General features: G+C 45.0%; 1 long non-coding RNA gene across 1 annotated transcript in view; it reads right to left on the minus strand.

The window, feature by feature from the left end:
- Positions 1 to 10375: 10375 nt before the first annotated feature.
- Positions 10376 to 12318, minus strand: part of LOC122204068 — a 28881-nt gene continuing 26938 nt past the window's right edge. Inside the window, exon 3 of the long non-coding RNA XR_006195465.1 lies at positions 10376 to 11422. This is a non-coding gene — a long non-coding RNA (uncharacterized LOC122204068). The remainder of the gene's footprint in view (positions 11423 to 12318) is intronic.

Consider the following 12318-nt stretch of genomic DNA (forward strand, 5'->3'; position numbering starts at 1 on the left):
AAATCCTCCTGGATCCAGGGCTGAGAGAGATGGCATCCTTCATGTGGTATCTCCTCGTGTTCCAGACAATAGATAATGTCTCCTTGTGCCAGAAACGTAAGACCCAACTTTCTGCCTTCCAAACCGGGAGTCGGAACCTTCCCCATTTGGACATATAACATGAGATGGCCAGGGCAGAGAGAAGACAGGGAGGCTTCTTTATAGTAGCATCATAAGTGGGTCTCCCAGTGAGATGATTCCCCAGGAAAAAGTCACCCCAAGGGTCCCCCTTAATAGTAAATTATGGCTTAGTGTATTAAACTGTACCCCAGAGGCCTAAGGGAATTATGGAAACTGCCTGATTTACTTTTACAAAGTGATTTACACCCAGGGGTGTAATCTATCTCAATAAATCTGAAGCCTCTACACAACAGTCCCCTTCTAAGGTAACAACAAAGCAAGGCGATTTCAATTATATAGTTATTTACCACCACTCTGTTCAGCTTCCCTCAGAGTCAACACCAAAGGGAGCAAACTCAAGCGTCTTTAATTTATGCTGTCACATGAAGACCATTTTCTCATGTAATAAAAGAAAATAAAGGGAAATGCAGTACAAGAAGACTCTCTCTCTCCCTCTCTTGTTTTCTCTCTCTCCCTAGGCACACCCCTGAGATGCTTTGAGATTTCTACGCTCTCAGACACTGCCAGGGGCATTTCCAAAGGACAGAAAGCTCTTGTGCCCACAGATGACGGAACAAAGGGTGTCTTAGTTTCAACATGACTGCTCATCATTTCACTTTTACCTGCCCGTCCTTGGGTTCTGCAATTTGCTTCATAATTGAAAGGTGAACTTCAAGTTCAATTAGTAGGACAATTCATTACCTTGCAACCAGAAACGGCAGCTGAAAACCGATTTTAAATAAGATCTGCCTTCTGTGATTTCATGCGGGGAGTCTTCGGTTCACAAAACTCTTTTCAAATTTAATATTTATTGGGGGTATTTCCCAAAAGGGCATTTGCTAAGTTGCTGCTGCCAGAGGTTGAAAATATCGCTCAGGTAAAAACAGCTTTATTTATACAACTAGAGACTATTTATGTCACTATTATCGATTGAATGTTCAGCCCATTTTCTTATCAGCTGAGCATCTCCCCAAAATGAAAAGCAGCAATAAGAAGCTGTGGGGACTGAAATATCCATCAAGTTTGACAGAACTAGGTCTGCATTTAGGAAAAGATGCTAGAAGTCTGGGGATTTCTCCCCAAACAGGAACCATCTCCCCTGTATAGTTGATCATCAAAAGCTCTGATCAGATTCAAAATCATAAGACACACTCACTCAGACTGATGCAGACAAATTACGTCTCTTCCTGAAAATGGTTCTGTAAGTCCAAAATTTCAACAAGGATTCTAGCCATTTCAGAGTGCATTGAAAAAAATCTCCTTTTCCTCTCCCTCCCTCCAGTTCTTCTTAATACAAAGAGAACAGCTCGGTGCAAGCCCACAGACTATTCTGGATCTAGAAGTTACCTTGTTTCTCAGCAGGCAGGAGTGAAGTCTGTTGAACTGATTTTTTTCTTTCTTTCTTTCTCTTTCTTTCTTTCTTTCTTTCTTTCTTTCTTTCTTTCATGTTTATTTATTTTGGAGAGCGCACATGAGTGGGGAAGGGGCAGAAAGAGGGGGGGGGACAATATCTGAAGCAGGCTCTGCGCTGACAACAAGAGTGCCCGACGCGGTACTCAAGCCCACGAACTGTGAGATTGTGACCTGCACCGAAATCAAGAGTTGACGCTTAACCGACTGAACCACCCAGGTGCCCCTGAATTGATTTCCAAAACAGAAGCAGCATCCAGCTCTGGGTCTCCCGGTTGGGCTTGCCCCGGCAGCGCGTGCAGGATTCCCATCATGTGGATGATGGGAGCCTGGGCGAGGTGGCCAGTGACCCTCTAGACCAAGGACAGAGGCCACATTTGCAACCCCACTGCCTCCTATCCTGAGCAATCTGTCTCACTTTGGAACCTCGGCTTGAAAACTCATACCCTGTGAAGACTGGCTTTTTCGGTTTGCAAGGTGCTGCTTTTGCTTGATTTGGTTTTGGTCTTGGTAAGAGAAATTCCAGATTCTGTGAAAGATAACCAGTATGAGTTCACAGGCTTTTCAAACACCCACTTCACAGGAAAGGAGAAGCCTCGTGACTTAGGGCTGAATTTTTTAAAAGTTGTGCAGGAAGATTGCTTTGTAAGATACACTGGGCTTTCATCGCAGAGAGGCAATTAGAAAATATAGATTTGTTCATGTGTGGTTTAATTTTATGTTTTAAGAAGAAGTTGGCCACAGAGTGAACAAACTTAGCATTGGGACAGCCGAATGTTACCTGCCTTCTGCTACAATGCAGAAAGTACAGCCTCCATCACTCGGACAGACGTCTAGCCCAAAATGTCTCACCTGAATCTAGTCACCAGGGAAGAGCCAGACAAATCTAGGATGTGGGAGATTCTACAAGACAATTGGTGTGAATGAAAAAGAAATCAAGTAATGGGTGCCTGGGTGGCTGAGTCAGTTAAATGGCTGACTCTTGATTTCGGCTCAGGTCATGGTTTCACGGTCATGAGTTCGAAGCCCACGTTGGGCTCTGTGCTCACAGTGTGGAGCCTGCTTCGGATCCTCTGTCTCCCTCTCTCTGTCCCTCCCCTGCTCACTCTTGCTCTCTCTCAATAATTAATAAACGTTAAAATTTTTTTTTTAATCAAGTAATGTAAAACAGACAAACAAGACAAAACCAAAAGCCAGAGGGACTATTCTAAGTTAAAATTTCTTGAGGCTGCAAGAGACATAACAACCAAAGGCAGTGATGAACCACAGCTATAGGATGAAATTTTTTTAAGTGATAAAAAATAAATTTTATAAGACTCTTGTGGTATTTGAATACGGACTGTACGCCAGATGTTACTAAATTAATGTTAGCTTTCCTCCGTGTGATAATTCTGTTGTGGTATTGGCGGATGTCCCTTGTGGTAGATGGTTGCCGAAGTATTTAGGGGTGAGTGTCACGGTGTCTGAAACTTTCAGATGGTTCTGAAAAAGCATACATATATAAAAGAAAAATAATATGCTGTCTAGTGAAGAGGTAAGACAGGCTGTAGTTTTCTTGAAGCATAGAGTATATTGTGAGGCACTCACCTGAGCTGGTTTTCACCTTTGTTCCTGGCAGCAGATATAAAGAATATTTGATGGTTCGATTCATACCTGGGAGCAAATTCAATGTTGCAGCTCTGAGGAACCAGATAAGCAACTTCAGGTGCCAGAAGTGAATTTGTCTCCCTTGGAAATGGGACTCTAACAGTGGCATTATGGACAAATCTATGTGGGGGGTCTTTTAATTTCTCGTTCTGAACTCGGTCCTGTTTCAGAGGACTAGAGGAAGACAGGTTAAGGCTTGTCAAAGTCAAGACCATGGCCTCTGGCTGCTGTGACCATTTCCATTTGAAAACTCTGAAACATCCTCTTACTGTTTTGAGGAGGGATTGGGAGCAGGAGGAAACAACTTATTTTTAGAGTGGCTTTCCATTTCTCACAGGTACCAGACAAGCTTTGGATGTCAGAGCCCAGACAGCTACTGTTCCTGCCCCTTCAGCACAGGCCACCGCGGGGGTGCTGAGCAACGCAGAGGAGAAGGGGCCGGGAATGAGACCCAGTGAGATGTTGCATTGTCGGTGGACCAGACAGGAACAGATCCGGACCACCACCAGGTCTGGGAGAAAAGCACTGGGTTTTAGAAGGCAATCTTGCAAACGTTAATATAAACCCTCTTGCAGTTTATAACACTGGACGATCACGAACAACCTGATTGGCTACATAAGCATTGGTCCAGCGGAGGACATGCACGTGACTTTGTTTAAAACAACTTAGTGGAGCCATTCTCTAAAAATAATAATAATTTGGTTGAAAATGAATAATCTATGGGGCGCCTGGGGGGGCTCAGTTGGTTGAGCATCTGACTTCGGCTCAGGTCATGATCTCCCCGTTCTTGAGTTCGAGCCCCACATCAGGCTCTGTGCCGACAACTCAGAGCCTGGAGCTGCTTTGGATTCTGTGTCTCCCTCTCTCTCTGTCTCTCTCTCAAAAATAAATAAATATTAAAAAAAAAGAAAAAAGAAAATGAATAATCTCTAATCACTGTTGGTTTTGTGTTTTTTTTCTTTTGTCTTACAAATGTTGGCACATTTTGTGCACAAAAGGGCATTTTTACAAACTTTTATTTCTTTAAGCAATTTGGCCCATCTTTCCAGGATTTCTCCAGTCATTTTCCTCCTTTCTCCCCTCTCCTTTATTGTAATTTATTTTCAACCAGTTATTCTGGCTCTGTGTTGGTTTGTCAGGGCCAAGTTGGAAGCAACCAAAATGTCCAACAATAGGAGTTCAGTTGGAAACATCTCAAAATCTAACAAGAGTGGATTGCTTAAATAAATTACAAAAGGTGTTTCATCTTATGCACAAAAACTTTTCAAATGTGAACGGGTAACTTGTAATATTCAATTTTTCCCGATTCCAAAATTTCACGAACACATTCCTGGATAAGCGAAACAGGTTGGGGGGGAGGGGGAAGCATTTAAACACTGAAATGTTCCGGGTAATTTTGGTTTCTATTTTACCATATTTGGCTTAAAATTATTGTTATTTTTATAAAATCAGCTGGGGTTCGTTACATTAAAAGAGGTCCAGTCAAGCAAAGAGAAGGTAATAATGATGGCAGTATTTCTAGCCATCCAGTGGCTGCTGCTACTGGTGGGTTTCCACCAGGATGATTTTTCTGCTGAGCAGGGTCACTCTGATTTCTTCTCGTTCCTTCTCATGGAGGAGCTGCGGGCAGAGCATCCAGGCAGAAAGGTCCTGCACAAGATAGACGACAGGCTGTACTGACACATCTGGGTGTCTTTGGCTCAGAAACGAGAGGTGATGTCCTAAAGGCAGCAAAGGAGACTGTGGGGAAAAAAGCTGAGATCTGGGTTCTGAGTCTTGGGGTACAATGAGGGGTAGGGAACCAGAAGAGGGAATTTAGATCCACGTTTTGGGGAGGTGGGGGGGTGCGGGGCAGATGTGGCTCAAAAGAAGGAAGAAATTATATTAGTACTTGCATGGGAAGGACACTAATCCTTGGGTTTTCAAACTTATTTCGATTTTTGTTTTTAAAAATCTCAGGAGTAAGCAGAATTAATGAAACAGGTAAGAGCCCATTCTTCTGGTTGGCAGGCCCTGAAGGATCTTGGGGACATGCATGGCCCCTGCCTATTGTGGGAACTACGGGCTTCGTTCTTTCGTTTACTAAACTGTGAAACTGAGGTGTACAGTTGGATTTAATTTTACCTAAAAGAAATAAAAGGATTTACCTGTGTCAGATCATCTCTCAGGCATTATTTAACAAAAATGTTCTATAATGTAATGGACCCTCACGTCTCTTTCTTCAGAATCCTGAGCCTAGCGGTCTCTCATCTGACTTGACTCTCATCTCCCCATCATCCAAGCCAGCCCCTCCTCTTCCCTGAAGGGACTCATTCAATGGCATCATCACCTGCTTCAAATTCAAAGTGTTGACTTTTTCTGCCCTTTGTCCTCTGGCCCCAGGCTCCCTCACTGACGCTGTCCCGGCTCCAAATTCTCTTTCATTACACCTGAGCTTTCCAAGGGCTGAGGTGATGTTTTCTGATTCCAAACAGTATTGGGCACAAAGTAAGTGATTTATGTGTTAAATTGGCTTGGAAACAAGACTACCGGGGAGGAAGAGCAAATGGATAGGAAAGGAAGGCAAGAAAGCAGGACAGAGAAAGAGATCTGTGTGGGAGTTTGACACCTTGAGGAGCTAGTTCATGTTCATCCTCACTTTGACTTTTCTTTACCCTTATTCTCAGCAGGCAGTCAGCATGGCAGGTAAGAAAGTAGGAACTCCTTCAAGACAGCCACTTCCTGGCTACTGCTCTTCTTGAGGGCTTAGTCATAGTATCTGTGTGGAAAAGAAGAGAGAGAGCCTTGGACTGGGAAGGGCAGAGGTTGTTGGCTGCCCCAGTTGTGGTATATCAGGACTTTTTTCACTCCGATGATAGACTCCAATTTAAATAGGCTGACAGTTGAGGAGAACTTAATGGCTCATGAAATTGTGGATCTAGCTTTAGGCATGGCTGAACTCTGTTGCTCAGAAGGACTTGATGTCTTTGGGGCTCTCTCATGGCTCGGCTGCTTACTGGGCTGGCTTCATTCTCGGTCAGATTCTTTCTCTGTAGGATAACCCACTAAGTAGAGTCTACAGTGCACCAAGCTGAAGCTCAGCAGACAGAATTCCCATAGAGGAATCCCAGGGGCTGACTTTCATTGCTTAGGATTGGCTTAAATCTTGGGTCAGGAGCTAGTCAATCACTTATTAACTCCATCTATTCCAGGGGTGGGGTGGGATGGGGTGGGAGGAGTGGTTTCCCAAAGAGAAATTAAAGTGCAGTGGCTAGAAGAAAGGGAAACATATCAAGCAGGTGAAAACATCAGATAGCCACCGCCATATTCCACAGAAGCTAACAATACCCAGGGAGCTGATAAAGCATCAGAGGGGAACAGCATCAGGGGATAGACTATGGAAGTTCAGAGACCCCCAGCCTATTCATAGATCTCTGTGTTCCATCTGGCATAGGACCCAGACCAACTGGATACCCATATGGAAAAAAATGAACCCCAACCTCTATTATCACTCCAACTCACCTTTACGGGATTGTTCAGTCTTGATTCTTAAGGATATCATTTCCCTCTTTTTTTTTTTTTTTAATTTTTTTTTTACGTTTATTTATTTTTGAGACAGAGAGAGACAGAGCATGAACAGGGGAGGGGCAGAGAGAGAGGGAGACACAGAATCAGAAGCAGGCTCCAGGCTCTGAGCCGTCAGCCCAGAGCCCGACGTGGGGCTCGAACTCACAGACCGTGAGATCGTGACCTGAGCTGAAGTCAGACGCTTAACCGACTGAGCCACCCAGGCGCCCCTCATTTCCCTCTTAATGGACAAGAGAGTAAAGGTCCCTCTTCCCACCCTGCCCTCCCCTCCTCCCATCATTTTCAACCTCCTAAGAAAAGATTCTCTTGCAACCACAGGGAGGGGGGAAATCTCAGGAAAGACTTAGAATTATCTTTTTACCAGCATGGAGGTATAATGCCTTAAAGGCAAATTGAATTTTAGTTCAAGAAAATAAAACGGGGGCTCCTGGGTGGCTCAGTCGGTTAAGCATCCAACTTCGGCTCAGGTCATGATCTCACAGTTGGTGGGTTCCAGCCCCATGTCGGGCTCTGTGCTGACAGCTCAGAGCCTGGATCCTGCTTCGGACTCTGTGTCTCCTCCTCTCTCTGCCCCTCCCATGTTCATGCTCTATCTGTCTCTGTCTCTGTCCCTCAATAATAAATAAACGTTTTAAAAAAAGAAAAAAAGAAATGTGTCCTTCATTTTATTTGTGGAGGAAAATTCATGCCTGCCATGTTGCTTATTTATGGTGTCTGAAAATATTTTTCCCCAAAGAACTCTAATTCAATAAGCATGTGCTTTATTTTCTCAAAACCAAGCATTCTCTCTTAGTCTATTTTTTACAGTTTATTTATTTATTTTTTGAGAGAGAGAGAGAGAGAGAGACAGCATCAGCTGGGGAGGGCAGAGAGAGGAGACAGAGAATCCCAAATGGGCCCTGCACGATCAGCACAGAGCCCGACATGAGGCTCCATCTCACGAACCGTGAGATTATGACCTGAACAGAGATCGAGTCGGACGCTTAATCACTTAACCAACTGAGCCACCCAGGCGCCCATTTCTTAGTGCCTCTAAAGTAAAGCCCAAGGGTGAGGAAATCTTGAAAGGCCCACTCTCTAGGTGAGCGTGTTGCTCAAAAATCACAGGTCAACAACTCTAGAAACAGACCTACCCCGTATATGGTCGGTAGATCTTTAACCAAGGTGCCAAGTCAGTCCAATGGTGAAAGGTCTTTTTAACAAATGTTGCTGAAAAGCAGACATCATCTGGAAAAATGTGAACCCCAACCTCCACCTCGCTCCACAAATATAAATTAATCTGTGCTGAATTACAGACCTGAACATAAAATCCAGACTATGAGCTAATGGAAGAAAATATAGAACTCCATCTTTATGATCTTGTGGTGGGCAAAGATTTCTCAGATAGAACCCAGAAACCATTAATCATCAAAGAACAAAGGCAATAACTTAGACATTATCAAGAGTAGGAATTTCTGCTCATCAAAAGACATTGCTAAGAAACTGAACGTAGGAGCCTGCACAGGCTGGGGGAAATATATGCAGCACAAAAATCTGACAAAGGACTTGAACCCGGAATATATAAAGAACTCAAAGAATTTACAAATGAACAGTAAAGGGATGAACAACCCAGTTTTAAAATGTGCAAGACTCGGAGCGCCTGGGTGGCTCAGCTGGTTAAGCATCCGACCTCTGCTCAGGTCACAATCTCACAGTTTGTGAGTTTAAGCCCCACATCAGGCTCACTGCTGCTAGCATTGAGCGGGCTTCGGTTCTTCTGTCTCTCTCTCTCTCTGCCCCTCCCCTGCTCTTGTTCTCTCTCTCACTCTCTCTCTCTTTCTCTTGCTCTCAAAAATAAATAAACATTAAAAAATAAATACCGGCGCCTGGGTGGCTCAGTCAATTAAGCGTCCAACTTCGGCTCAGGTCATGATCTCGCAGTTCGTGGGTTCGAGCCCTGCATTGGGCTCTGCGCGGACAGCTCAGAGCCTGGAGCCTGCTTCGGATTCTGTGTGTGTGTGTCTCTCTCTCTGCCCCTCACCCACTCGTGCTCTTTCTCTCAAAAATAAACATTAAAAAAATTTTTTGAAAATAAACAAATAAAGTGTGCAAGACTTGAATAGACATGTCACAAATGAAGATACGCTAATGACCACGAAGGCAAAATTCAACAAGGGCAAGAAGGCACACTTCCTTCTGTCTTTTGAAAGCCTTCCCCATGTGGCTTGCTGGTTGGATTTGCTGGTGGGACACAGAAGTCAGAGGGGTTGGTCTTTGAATCCTCGTTACATCTGGGACAGAAGAAGGGTGAAATCGGTCATTCGTTGGGCACATATTCTTCTGTTCCATGGCTATCTTCAGATGGGCTGAACATCTTTAGATGTGGGTATCCCCCACACCTGTCCCTGTCCTCCAAGTCTGTCAGGGTATACAGAAAGGGAGACAATGCAGTCACTGGCTTCCCTCCTGGTCTGACGCAGGGTCCTCCCTGGTCCCACACCTCAACCACTCCACATGTTTGGTAGCTACCTAATACATATGTGTCCCCAAGTTCCTACAGACCAAAGACAGCTGTCTCCTCAGCAAGGAACGTTTGGGGATTAGCACAGGCTAAGCCCCGCAGGCACTTATCCGAGGGCTAAGAGCTCACCGCCATTTCCATTTCTGCCCTCCCTTCCTCTTCAGCCAAGGAGTCCGAACCTGTGTTAAGTGGACTCTCAGGGAATGTGGTATAAACAGCAATAAACACGATCCCTCCTGGGCCTTCCTCAAGGAGCTTGCTGTCTACCGTGGGACAGAGAGCAAGATGACAACACAACCATTTAGCAAAGGCAGCGTATATGGGGGCGGATGTCACTGGGTGGCCGATACTCTGGCCTGGTCTTCAAGGAGAGATGGACAATGAGAGGGAGAGAGGAAATCCATCTGGCTGGTAGCAGAACTCATGTGCGGGCTGAGACGCAAAGGAGGGGGGAGGGTGGGAGGGCGAGAGAGACAAAGAGAGAGAATGCACAAAGCAGGGTGGGGTGAGAAAGGCACCGAGTGAGTGACAGAGGCATCTGGACAGGCGGGGCGCTAGCAAAACTAATCAAACCCTGGCCTGAGACCCAGGAGAATGACTATGGCACGGTGAGTGCCAGGGCCTTGCCAAAAATGTCTACCTCACCCCGAACACCGGGTCCCTGCAGGTCAAGTGTGAGTGGTAACACAAGATGACTGTTTACAGTTGTTAGGGGTGTGGGTTTTGTTCAGATGATCTTACTCATCTCAATTGCTGGCACACAGATAGCTTTCATTAAGATATTATAGCTTTATTGATGCTCTTCCCCAACTAATTTTGTTTTTCCTCTTTTAGAGATAGCACCTCCTTCCTTCCTTCCTTCCGTCCTTCCTTCCTTCTTCTTCCTTCCTTCCTTTTCTTCCTTCCTTCCTTCCCTCCTCCCTCCCTCCTTCCCTTCTTTTTTCTTTTCTTTTCTCTCTCTCCCTTTTCTTCCTTCCTTCCTTCCTCCCTCCCTCCTTTTTCTTTCCTTCCTTCCTTCCTTCCTTCCTTCCTTCCTTCCTTCCTTCCTTCCTTCCTTCTTTCTTTCTTTTTCTTTCTTTCATATTCCCCTGTTTTTGGAGTGTTTTCATGAAGGTCAGTTCACTGGAGCCTCACAGCATCTCTTTCTTAAAGAGGGAGCCTGCGGTTCCGGGAGGCCGGGTGAGCCGCCCACAGGTCACGCGATTAGGAAAGGCAGAGATTAGGACCCGGACCTTCTGTTCTCTACACTGAGATTAAGACCTCAATCTGCTCAGGCCTTGGACCTGGGTCATGGTCTTCTGTTTTCCTTTGATGTGAACTTGCTGATAATTTCTCCATGCTGAATTGTGTTCCGCAGCCAACACCGAGGGTGCTAGTGCTCTGTCGTAAAGCCGTAACAGCTCTATTTGATAAGACCGCCCGTAATTTATTGCTGCTTTAACCTCTCGGTTGCTCGGGCAACCGGTATCCTGCATTCAGACTTGGACTATTTTAGTTAAGTCTAAAAATTTATGACCTTACAACTGCTCAGCCCATCGCTTTGCTCATGTCCTGCCCCTATGAGTCACGCTGACCCCCTAAGAATTGCCTAGAACTCTAAATCAACTAAGGGCTGTGGCGTGGGTGCATGTGAAGAGCTGGGACCAAGGCAGCCTGACTCATGCACCTGGAGCGGCCTGCCACCTCCTTGCCGAGCTCGTGGGCCAGGACAGAGGCTCATTCCGCACTGATCTTTCAAGGGCCTGCCCTTTACAGCAGGATCACAGTTTACTGCAGATTAGGCAAACTCATTTCACAATAGCTAGGCTGGCACACGGTTAATTCTGTAACAGAAAAAGGAGGCCAATGCCATGGGTGAAGAAACACGCACGCAAACAAACCCACTGCGTAAAGTCATCCTGGGAGTTGGTTTTGGCTTCGTCCTCTCCCTCACTGCGGGTGGGACACACCATGTCCTTTGGCTTTTTCGTCTTCTTTATTTAACTGTCCCTTCTCTCCCAACACCCCTTGGCTGGACAACTGTGCTAACTTCTGATCTTCCAGCCTCGGCCCCATCCTGGCACACCATTCACGGAACCGACCTTTATTCGCGATCTGCTCTGTCCTCCCCGCCGGGGACACTGCATAGGTCACAGGCCCCTAGAAGAGAGATACAAATGAGCAAATAATGGCAATGCATTTATTAGACCAGAAGCTCCAAGGACAGGGACCATGTGGGTCGTATTTTTTGTGCCTAGAATTTGTTGAATGCAGAAATGAACAATTTTTGAGAGTTACAAAGTAAACACATGTTCAAAGAGCTATGAAAATCTTCCGAAGACAAGAACTGACTGAGTTGGCAGAGGAAAGGCTGGGCCAAGTAGAGGACAGGGGACACTGCAAGGAAGTGACACTGAGCAGGCTGGTCACAACTTCTGCCTCCTCCAAAGGCCTTCCTGGCCATTCCAGTCCTTGGGGACTCTTCTCTTCAGAACTGGGCACTTTACAATATTTTGGCACTTCATATTCCTAATGGCATTGTTTTCTTTTTCACACGACATGTCATGTGTCCCTAATTAGACTACAGTCTCTTTGAGGGACTACAATTTATTTCCTATATGCATCGACCACATATTCCTAACTTCTTAATAGGATGTATTCTACATTGGGAATGACTTTCTGTACAATTTATTGACTCATAAGACAAAAGGAATGCTTCCCTTTAAATATCAGTTTCTCTGGGACCTGTAATTGTCAATTTATAAACCTTTAATTACCTGTTAGAGTCTGGGATGGGATCAGAAAGAAATTTAAAGGGTCAAGTATCATTACCAATTGTGGATCAATTAGAAATGCAAATAAACTATCTTTGGGTAAGTCAAAGGAACACCATTACTTGATTTACTCAACACTTTGATTTCAAAAATATGCTGCCCCCATTAAAAAACAATTTTAGATAGGTTTTAATATGCATGAATACATTATTTGTCAGTTTTTTAGCAAGCAATATATCACTGAGATCTCATGAATATAAATATAGCAACTGACCCCAGGTA

This window comes from Panthera leo, chromosome D3, assembly GCF_018350215.1.
Source record: "Panthera leo isolate Ple1 chromosome D3, P.leo_Ple1_pat1.1, whole genome shotgun sequence".
In the NCBI taxonomy this organism is placed as follows: Eukaryota; Metazoa; Chordata; class Mammalia; order Carnivora; family Felidae; genus Panthera; species Panthera leo.